The sequence below is a fragment of the Lycorma delicatula genome, chromosome 1, assembly GCF_047948215.1.
Source record: "Lycorma delicatula isolate Av1 chromosome 1, ASM4794821v1, whole genome shotgun sequence".
Classification (NCBI taxonomy): Eukaryota; Metazoa; Arthropoda; class Insecta; order Hemiptera; family Fulgoridae; genus Lycorma; species Lycorma delicatula.
The window spans coordinates 125,076,383-125,088,372 of NC_134455.1; the positions used below are offsets into that span (position 1 = coordinate 125,076,383).

An 11,990-nucleotide genomic window follows, 5' to 3' on the forward strand; every position below is an offset into this window, starting at 1 on the left:
TTAATATATTCACAAATATGATAAATAGAGTGATACATTACACACGTAACAAAGAAAAATTAGGTGCAGAAATAAAAATTATAAAGGATATTGCAGTAAAAAATGGATATAAAACCTTATAATTGATAATAATTATAGAAAAAAAAATTTTAATCTATTAACGTTACAACATTGAAACCTATAAATAATACATGTAGCTCTGATAATATCTATTTGAAATACTCTTATACTAATAATAATATTACTGAAAATCTAATTAACATTTATTATGATGAAAAATATAAACCAACATATTAGCTAATAAACCTTATACTAACACATTTCAAGAACCATAATGATTTTAATAGTTTATGTGGCGTTTATAAAATAACATGTAATGATTGCAATAAAATTTATAATAGGGAAAACTAATAGATTATTTAAGGCAAGGTTTTCAGAACATTTTAGATATTATATAAACAATTAATTAAGTTTTTCTAATGTTGCAGACCATCTAATAATAAATGAACACTCTATTACTGACTTAGAAACCAACTTGAAAATAATTGAAATTACAAAAAATTGGACCTTTTGGGAAAATACCATATTTATTAATATAAAGGGAAATTCAGCCTAATGAATCTGCAGACAGGGTTTGATAATGGTGCTCTTATCAAAGCTGCTATAGATAGCAGCACTTTTGGCAACATTAGTAATTTTAAATTAGTGCAGTACTGTATTTAGTGGCTAGCCACAAGGATGTTTTAAAAGGATTTTATATACGTTATGGCTTTGATATTTTAATGTGTAATTTTGAAATTTTAATCAACTATGATGAGGAATTACTCGAGAGGGCTACTGATACATGAAGAAAATAATAAAAATGAAAAAATAAGGTAAGAACTCTTATTTGGTCCTGAACTGTGATGGATTGCTGAATTTTGTTTTTGCTTTTGAATATATATATATATATATATATATACATATTATACATTTATCACTGTGCTAATAAAATTTAAACTACCAAAATACCGTAAACAGATAAGTTAAACTGATTCCAGAGTACTGGACAGCAGAATTTGGACATTTATCCATAATAACTTCAAAATTTATAAAATAGTAACATTTATGACAAAGGTATTGGAATATTATTAAGGTGTTAGATTACAGTTAAATGGGGTAAATACATATCTTGTATGTATTATAAACAATTTATACAAACACCCTTAAAATTTTTTGAAACAATTTGTTTGAAATTGAGTTGGAGGATTCGGTGAGGGATGGTTATGAATAATAAAAATACGAGGAGAACTCAAAAAGTTATCTACCTACCTTAAAAAGAATGGCGGTGGAGAGAGTGTCATTTTTATTTTCCAGTATAGGGCCCTTGCACTTCCACACACTTGCTCGATTTAGCTTGCACAGAGGTTATCCAGAGTAAAAGAATTTTTTATCTTGCTCTTCAAAATACCCTGCAACAGCTGCTTTCAATTCATCATTGTTTTCACAACAATAATGCCCTAAAGGTTTTCTTGAGGTTTCTGAAAAATCACTGAGGGCGAGGTCCAGGCTGTAGGGAGGGTGAGGAAGTTCTTGAAATCCACACTCCCTTAAAGTTTGCTTTGCAACATGTGATGAGTAGTGGACTGGAGCATTGTCATGCAAAAGCAAGACACCTTTGATTAGCTTGCCTCACCGTTTTTCCTTATTGCTGCCTGCAACTCCTGAAGATACTCAGGGTAGACGACATTACCAGTGATAGTCTGCTTGTGCTCTATGTATTCCTTCCATCCCAAAAAACTGTGGCCTTGATCTTCCCAGCCAATGGCCGGGTCTTGAATTTTTTGGGTATTTGGGATCCTTTGTTTCCATTGCATGAACTCTGGATCCATTTTTGATACCAGTCACCAACCTGCTGAAAAAAATTGTAGGATTCCTTTCACACAGCTCCAAGTTTTTCGCACTCAACTGCACATGACATTGCTTATGATGTGGTGTGAGGTTCCATGAGACCCATTGGGAACTGACTTGTGTACATGGTCATGAAGTATTTTTATAATGATTCCTTCGGACATCCCACATTCTGTAGCAAGTATTGCAGCCCCTAACATGGCTGTCTTCCATAACCAATCTGTCCACTTTCAGGCAGATGTCGGGTGTGGTTACTTCAACAGGTCTTCTGTTGCAAGGATCATGTTCGATGTATTCCCTGCCCCATTTAAATTATTTGGACCAGAATTTCAATTGATATTGTGAAGGCGCATTATCACCACACACAGTCATCATCCTACTATGAATGTCCTTCGGATATTTCCCTTCATTGGCGAGAAACTTTTTGACCTATCGATGCTCCAATTTCTGCAAATTCATTGCCATTGCCAGGTTACTAGCTTTGGAGGTCTATTGCATCAACACGTGTAAAAGAAATTCAATCACAATTAAGTCTTAGCACATACATATTATGAACTACATTTAGGTATCAAACATATTTTATTTCAATATGTAACTTGCAACACCCCTAGTTTGATAACTTTTTGAGTGCTCTTTATAGAAGTAATATGAGTATTATTTTTAAATATCACTGAAAATAATCAATTTAAATACATACCTTGTTTGTATTATACTTAATAATACATACAAGATATTATTAATGAATTAGATTATAATATTATTAAGGTATTTGAATATTAAGAAATGATATGAATCAATCTAGTCAAACAACTTTAGATGGTTTTTCTTTCCAACTTAAAATGACACCTATTAATTTAATAAAAATAAACAACTGGCAGGTTGCTGTCTGTTTATGAACCATTGCAACAACATAGCAAAGTATTGTTTTCATTACCTCTGAGCTAAATCTTACCTTTTTCTAATTTATGTTATTTTTGATACAGTCAGTGAGACCCCCAAAAAAGAGAAAGACACTCATCATTTTAAATGAACTATCATCTTGGTCATTAATTTATTGATCTATGTTCTTAGAAGAGCATAAATTATTTCGGGGTAGAATTTCTGAATAGAAAATCTGCTTTAAAAGATGGCAGAAAGAATGGTTTTTAAAAATTATTTCAAGGGATAGGTATTATATTGCAAATCAATTATAAATTAAAAACAACTTTATATTTATTTGTTTTCCATGTATCCTCTTCAGTAAAATTAAAACAAAATCGCCTATTTGTAATCAACAAAAAGGTTTATAAGGCTGGATAAATTTAAATTGAATTTATAATCATAAAAGTTCTATGGACCTTCAAGATATTTATCTTCAATGAAAATGTTTAGAGAAGTGACAATTTTATAGATGACTTGTTGCAAAAGGTAACAGAGCTAGAAAAGAAAAGCATACAGTGCAAGATGCTGGACATAATTTTATTTTATACAAAATATAATGAGAGGAAAAAATCCTCCCTCATATTATTAGTAATTCAAATCTGGGAATTTCCTTAAACTTAAATGAGTTTTAATCATTATCATATACTACTGCAGATCAAATAGTTTCATATTCATATAGGACTGTAAAACAAAAATATATTTTGCTACTAGAAATCATGCTCAATAAGAAATTCTTTCAACGTTAAAAGAAGCTATTTGATCTATTTTTATAAAATAACAATTAAGGAGCTATTTTTCATTTGATGGTATATTTAAATGTCACATCATGAATAAATGTGCCAAATTTATTAGTTATCTCACCAATAAAAAGGCGTGGTGTGCTCATATTTTTACTTTGTAAACCAACGTGAACAACCTATATAGTAAATAAAAGGGAATAAATTATGAAAAATGCTTAAATCCTCCAGAATAATCAGAGCATTACTAATGCTCTAATCATCACTAATTCTTACTAATGCTCAGATGTTATGTTATCACTAATTTTTATAATATTATTTATTTTCCATCCTCTCTATACTATAAAATGTAAGACAAATTCTGAAAACATGAAAATGCAAAATAATTCGAGATGTAATTGCTCTACTGGGACGGGCAATGACTTAAAAGCCTCGGAGAATCAAATCAAATATAATGAGACCTCATTCAAACCTTTTTCTCAACTCCGAGTCAAGTTATGAGCAAACATAGGTTCGCTCTATATTATAACACTGTAAGAAAAATGCTGGCCACAAAAAAGCGGCTAGCTTGTTCCAATGCAAATTTCATCTGAACAACAAAATACAATTGGTGTAAAATTAATTTTTTGTTATAAACTTTACACTAATAGCAATAAATTTAAATATCTTGCTGTGGAAAAAATTCATTTAATAAAAAATAGCTATACATATAATTAATGATTGAATAAAATCTGAATATGACAAATGGATTATTGAAATAGTATTACTTGTCTTTTTGTGAATAGGGGTATTGGTAGGTAAGAGGATGGCTTAATCTGATTAATATCTATAAACGTAAAGGATGATGAATAGAGATGAATAAGAGTCCACAAAGATTATTTTGATAGCCTAATAAGTAGAATATAGGAAATGTTAGAAAGTAAATGAAGATAAGGGCAATTTTGTAACTTATATACAAAGTTCCGAGTTTTTGGAGGATTCAGTAAGAGATGGTTATATGAATGATAAAAATTAGAAGTAATATGAGTATTATTTTTAAAGTAAGGAGATCATTACTATTTCTCAATTATGGGCCACATAGGGAGGAGGAGGAAGGTATGCGTGGTTACTATGTAATATTCCTGTAAATGAGGATGTACTGTGTAACATATGGTTTACAAAAGAATGCTTAGAGGAACAAGAATTGATTGATTACTTGAATGGGAAAATTTTTAATCTGACTGGCTACTGGCTGAAGTTCAAGAAGACATCAATAGATGAGTTACACTTTTTGTGTTTTCTTTCTTTTGCTTTATTTATTTTTTTAAATTTTAGCCTGTTTAGCTTATCTAAGGGTGAGGGAGAGTTTAAACGGGGCTGATATCTTATGGCCAAGTATGGTGAATTATTTTTATTCAGTATTTAAAACAAATATTTATTATTTTTCAATGTATACTTATAATATTATGAGTCAAATAAATACACATCATTATTATTGTTATTCTTATTAATAGTACACTTAATTTTAATTAGTCTAGAAAAAACATAGCTTCCTATGTTTTTTCCTAAATAAGGAAGAAAAACAGTAATTACAAAAAGTTAATTTTATATATAATTATTAGATATATATTTACTTAAAAGATGCGATAATTACTAGTAAAACGAGTTTATCATCTTAACAAAAGTGGAAGATAAAACTCAGTAGTTTAGACAATAAAAGGTGGTCTGAATACTGAAAATGTTGGAGATCAAGATAAGAAAATGGGGAAGGCCATCATCCCCTAAACAAATGGGTATACCCAAGCTAAATGGATGTTTAATTTGAAAATGCTGTATCAACCAACGTTCAAACATAACCTTTTTTAGACACAATATACATAAGTTAATAAAGGAAAGTTGTCAAACATAAAGTTTAAATTTTAAAGTGAGAGTTTAAATTATTTGTTATGAAAGACAATTGGGGAAAAAAAGCTTCTGAATATCGTAGGAAGCTAGCGTCTCAGAAAAACACTCCAGCAAAATTTGCAGACAAGAGAAAGTAAAAAATAAAGAAATTAGTTTTGAAAGAATCAAATGATATTTTCTAGGTTTTCAACCTAGTAAACATTATTATGGTCTTACAATTAAAGTAAAAAGTACATTAGATGTTTTCAATTACTATCTGTAAAAAATTAATGTCAATGGATCTGAAAGATTTTTAAAACTAGCTTCAGATTAGCTATTACATATCTCTTGATACAAATGATATTGAGATTCTTTAGAAATATAGGTTTTCTTAATAGTTACATTAAGAAGTTGATCTTAGAATTCAAAGATATTCGAGGTCTGTTCAGAAAATAAACGAACATTTTTAATTATGCACCAATGGAGATATTTAGTGAAGTGTGTTGGCAGCATTGTGTTCCACATAACCTACTCTGTAACTAAATTTTCTTGGATTGTTGATATCTAGTTTAGTTTTTGTGTTATTGTTATAAGTATTAGCAATTTATTGAACACACGGAAGTTTTCAATTCAATCCAATGTATTGTAACAAGACCGGCATAATGGGCTGAGTAACAGATTCTTACCAATTAAGAAGAAAGTAGTAGAAAGTGTAATAATGGGAGGAATCCAGAAATGAGCTAAAAGGGAACTCTTTTAGCCTCTTTCAAGCAATGTTTGTATTATGATTTTTGGGAGCAACGATACGCCGTAATTTTGAGTGAAATGGGAAAACTTTCACAGAAACATTTCAACTTTTGAAACAAGCTTACAGAGATGATGCTCTGGGTTGTATGTAATTTTACTAACGGCTTTCATTACAAAAGTGGTTGCCAATCAATTGAAGATGACCCTCGACCAGGAAAGCCTTTGACTTTAACTGATGTCACCCATGTTCAGAAAATTAACGATCTGTTGCATACAAATCATCGATTAACTCTCAGAGAACTTGCAGAAGATGTTAGCATTTAAATTGGATTATGCCATGACATTTTCATTGAAAAATTGAACGTACATCAAACTGCAGCAAAATTTGTTCCTTGTTTGATGATCGAACAGCAAAAAGAACATCAAGTGGACGTTTGTCGACAACTTCTTGAACAAGCCAATGATGATGAAACATTCATGCAAAGGGACGAAAGCTGGATTTACGCCTAAGACATTAAGACAAAAGTTCAATCATCACAATGGATTGGCAAAGGATCTCCACGCCCCAAGAAAGTACATTAGTCTCAATATAGTGTCAAAGTGATGCTCTGTTTTTTCGATTTTAATGGAATTGTACATTTTTTAATTCTTGCCTCAAGGTGAAACAGTGAACTGTTACATGAAGAAATCGGTATAGAACAAAATTGTGACGAGACAACTCATGGTTCCTTTACCACAACAATGCATCCGCACACTCAGCTTTGCCAGTTTTGTGCCAAAAATCAGATGAATGTCTTCCCTCAGCCTCTGTACTCACCAGACCTGGCTCGTTGCAAGTTTTTCTTATTTCTAAAATGATAAAAGGACGATGATGACAATAATGATGTGATAAAAGGACGCAATTTGAGACTATTGCTGTCATTAAAGCAAATTCATCACAGACCTTAAAGGCCATTTCTTATGAAGGAGACATATAGGAATGCTTTGTGAAGTGGAAACACCACTGGGAAAAGTGTGAATAGGGGAGGGGAGCACTTTGAAGATGACGAGGACCAATAATCTGTAAAATTAATAATAAAGATTAAAAAAATAAAGTTAAGTTATTTTCAAGTTAAAAATATTTTAATCATCTCTGATTCGTGGATGATGTGGAAGAACTTGCATCTGGATGAGGAAAAGCGAGGGGAAAGTTGCAAGATTTAATTATCAACCATGAGAGGATTGCATGAAGTCAAATTGGAGTGAAAGGAGGAACTGAGGAATCAATTATGCCAGACAAAAAGAAAAAGTTTAGAAATATACATATCTTAAAAATAAGATATTTATATTATATCATTCAATTGATTAATTATTATGTTACAAAAAAGAAAAAAGATAGTTATATTATAATATATATATTATATATAGTAATATATTTATATAAATATAACTATTTCTCCCTTTAATATTTAATCTTATAAGATATAATATTTTAATTTATAAGTGTTATATAAATTAAAAAATTTATTATATAATCTATACCCTTTTATATTTAAATAAGGATTTTAATTTAATATAGATTTTTAATTTAATGTAAAATAGTTTTTGTAAAAATAATAATCTAAAATAAATTATTTAATTAAATGCATCAATTATATATTTAACTAAAATTTATTTTAGTTTTAATAAAATAATTGTTTAATAAGGATCTAATTTAAATTAACTTTTAATTAAATTAAATAGGATCTTATTTAAAATAATTTTATGCATTAAAATAAATTTTAAAGTTTAAAAAACCTAAGAAATATAATTATATTAGAATAAGTATATTTAAAAATACATAATTATAAAAAAAAAAACCTCATGGTTTAACTCTTATCTTAAGGTTTAGTTTAATAATATGTAGTTTAACATATGTTTTATTTAAATATTTATGTTTGGTTCTTTAAAAACAAATTTATTATTATAGTAATTTCATTTTTTTTAAATTAAGATTAATTGTTTAATGATATTTAAGTTTATTTTCGTCTATTTTGAACCATTGTTTTTTTTTTATATATAAAACTATGATAATGTTAGGGGTAGCTTTATCTTTTGGTTTTGTAGCTTAAGATTATTAGCTTTTAAGTTTATTTTCATCTGGTTTAAGCTATAATTTTTTATTTTAACTTCAGTTAGGGGTAGCTTTGAAGTTATTGTTTTGCTTAAGGGGGGAGATCCTTTTTTGGGTGTATTTTGTTTTCTAAATTATTTATAAATTTGGGTTTAAGGTTCCCTTTAATATATTTTTCCTTAGGCAGGCTAAAAGTAAAAGAGAAGAATTACATAAAATAATAAACAATGGCTGAAAAAGGTAGAAGTACTGAGTTTAAAAAAACATTCTAACTGAAAACTGAAGTACGAGGGTCATTCACTAATTAAAGTGACAAACATTGCTAGTGAAAGAAACACTTAATGCAGGCAATTGAAACTTTTGTAACTGTTAGTTGGCAACCTTGCAAAGAATGTTAGTCAGCTGTCAATTAATATTTACATAAACATAACCTCTAAAGTCTTAATCCGCCCAAAGAAAGTACTTTTGAAGAACAGCATTCTGTGATCCGATTTTTACTTTTGGAAAGTGCACAACAGTCAGAAATATTCTCTTGGATGAACAAACAATACGGCAAATAGTTGAATGAACCGCGTGAGTTTTTACACATGGGTGAAAAAGTTTAAAGTGGTCAAAAAATGTAAAAGTACACAAAAAAATTGTATTTATTTAGTAAACCATTTTTGCTGTACAGCTATTTTTCTGTTTAATTACTGAATGTAGAACAGAGCCAGGGCTAGCCCTAGCATTTTTGCTACCATAGGCAAATACAAAAAATGCTGCCCCCAATCTTCAAATACTAAAATTAAAAAAAAAAAAAACTTATAAATATAAACCATATTAACCAGAAAAATCATATAATTGAATTAAGATAACAATACTAATACAGATTTACGGAAAGTTGTTTTATTGAAAAAAAGTTTACATTTTTAAAGAGCTAATGACAACAAACTTATAAACTGAAACTAGTTCCTACTATTTTCAGAGATAATTTAAATATACTTTTGAAACAATAAATAAAACTATTATGATAATAATATTGTAAAATTGAACTAATAAATAGTGAATAATATTATTTTCTAGATTCAAGAAATCAAAATATTTTTTATGGGTTGTGTTTATTTTTTTACGCTCTAGTTCAGACAGTTTTGCTGCTTATAAATTGTTCCACCATAGGCAGTTGCCTACTGCCTAGGGCCGGCCCTGCTGGGACACTTTCCAGGCAGCTATCTGGTAAACTAAGAATTATATAATTTCAAATGCTAAGAAGCATGTTGAATGTAAAAAATAATCAGATTCAACTTAACAGACAGATCATGTTGTTTGAATGTTGGGACAAAACTGTTTGAAGACCTCCAAATATTACAAGAGATGAAAAGATGTATAGATAAGATGGAGAGATGAGTTGGCTAATAGTGAGTTTGGTTGATGGATGATAGTGGTTAGAAATGGAATAGTATAGATGAAAATAATTAAAAATGTTTTCAGTTAAATATTTGTAGTGTGTTAACGAGTTTTAATTAAACTTTAAAAAGCACTATGGTTGGGTTTTTCATTCTGTTTGTTATACAATTTTAGTTAATATTATAAACTTTGATTTGTTTGTTATTTTAAAGTATGTAATTTTATGTAAGAATCATATCACAACAAAACCATTATCTATCATGGGAAAGGTTTTTTACCAATTCAAAAGGGTCCAAAATAAAGCTTAATGTAATAATGTATGTTTTTTCATATTTAATAGACATGATCACAAGATGTCAGAATTTGAACATGTTACTTCTCACTATCATTTTATTTTTATAAAATATCATTGGTAAAAATAAAGTGGTGTTTAAGAATTCTTTTCTTTATACAAATTAAAATCGTATGAAATCTGTTCCTGAAATTCCCAAATAATCAGAAATAAATAAGGACAATCTATAAACACATAAAGCAAAAACAAATTGAAAACCTATAATCTACATGGCTCAACATTCAAAACCTTTTAGTTATATCTACCCTAATTATAATATTTAGTTGTTTCTATTCTGACTGTAATTTGGGACTGCATTTAACAGAAATCATTTATCCTTATAAAGTCAATGTGCAGACAAACTGATATCAGCATCAAAAAAAGGTCAACATTATACAATCAATTTATTTACTACAATATTCAAAAAGCAATCTTATGGAAGAATGTTTCCTTTTTTCTAGCAGGTTTAATTGAGGAAAATGGGTTACACAATGCAGCAGAAAATATTCATTGTCTCCTAATACATTAGATATATCAGTTATGCCCAGACCCAGAATACCTTCACAGAAAAGTATGGTGTGGATCCACCAAACAAGTCCTCCATCAACTGACTGTGTGACAAGTTCCAAGAGAGAGGGAATGTGGCAGATGCAGCCAAAAGTGCTAACACCAGAAAAGTTGATCGACATGCAAGCTTCATATTCTGTTAGTCTCAAGAAGTATGTGTAACGTCTATCTAGCCAGTATGGTCTCTCTATTGGTAGTGCCCACACAGCATTGCACAAGTGTTTAAAGATGCATCTGTACAGAATTCATGCTGTTCACGAGTTGTTACCTGCAGACACTGGAAAACATGTAGCTTTTTGTCAGTGGTTCATGTCATCTGTAATGCCAGATGGGGAAGAACTTGACTGGTTTTGGTCTGATGAAGCATGGTTTCACCTTGATGGATATGTGAATACACAGAATTCACGTTGGTGTACAGAAAATCTAGAGTCTCCTTTGCATGGACAAAAAGTGTGTTTGATGTGCAGTTTCATGTAGGTGAATCTTCATGACATTCTTTCAAAGCACAATGAACAGCAAGCACTACATACAGATGGTGCAACAATTTGTAAACACTATACCTGCAGACCAGCTATTGTAGACATGGTTTCAGTAGGAAAATGCTACAGCTAATACAACTAACAACACTGAATTTCTTGGATCAGTGTTTTCATGGACAAGTGATTTTGAAGGGATTGTGGCCCCTTATCCCCTCCTGATTGATATTTTCTTGGGGAGATACCTTATGGATGCTCCTTACAAAACTGCACCATTCCTGAATTGCAGAGCGAAACTGAATGATGTGTCACTGCAATTTCTCAAAAAAAAAATCACAACATGAATTTAATGGCATGCAATGTCGTATTCAATAACATGAATTACATAATGGAGGTCACTTTCAACAACTAATGTAACTTACATATTTTCCTATAAGGTTTGAACACTGTGCATATATCTCAATCCAGTATTTGGATCCAACATGAATGCAGTTTTACTGTAGGTATTATAATTTTGAAAATAACTGCTTCCTTAATACTGTGTGACCTATTTAATGAAAGTTTTTTTTACAATATTTATCTCAACATATCAGTCAAAGATTTGTTACTGTGATTTCTGGCATTTTAAGTTATATGTTATTCATTGTAATTAAAACATTACAGAATAAATTACTGGCATAATTAGGACAATGATTATACCTCTTATGGCAGTCAAGTTTTAATAATGTAAAGGCCTGAAAAAGGAAATCAACAGTCTCTTCAAAAATTCAAGGAAGGTCTTCAGAAGAGAAACATGGACTAATAAAATACTTTGTTGTTTGAAATATAATCATACGTAAATTATCACAATAAACTACAAAAAATAAGAAAAAAATATTGGAAGTATGTGCTAAATCAATGCTGTTCATGAAAATAAAAAACTCACACAAGTGTCAATACCAGACGTGAAAGAAGTTTTCACGCATTACATATCAATGTAATCA

General features: G+C 29.8%; 1 protein-coding gene across 6 annotated transcripts in view; it reads right to left on the reverse strand.

Annotated features, from left to right (window-relative positions):
- LOC142321891 (hexosaminidase D-like) overlaps positions 1-11,990 on the reverse strand; it is an 83,873-nt gene that overhangs the window by 4,658 nt on the left and 67,225 nt on the right. The window lies entirely within an intron of this gene.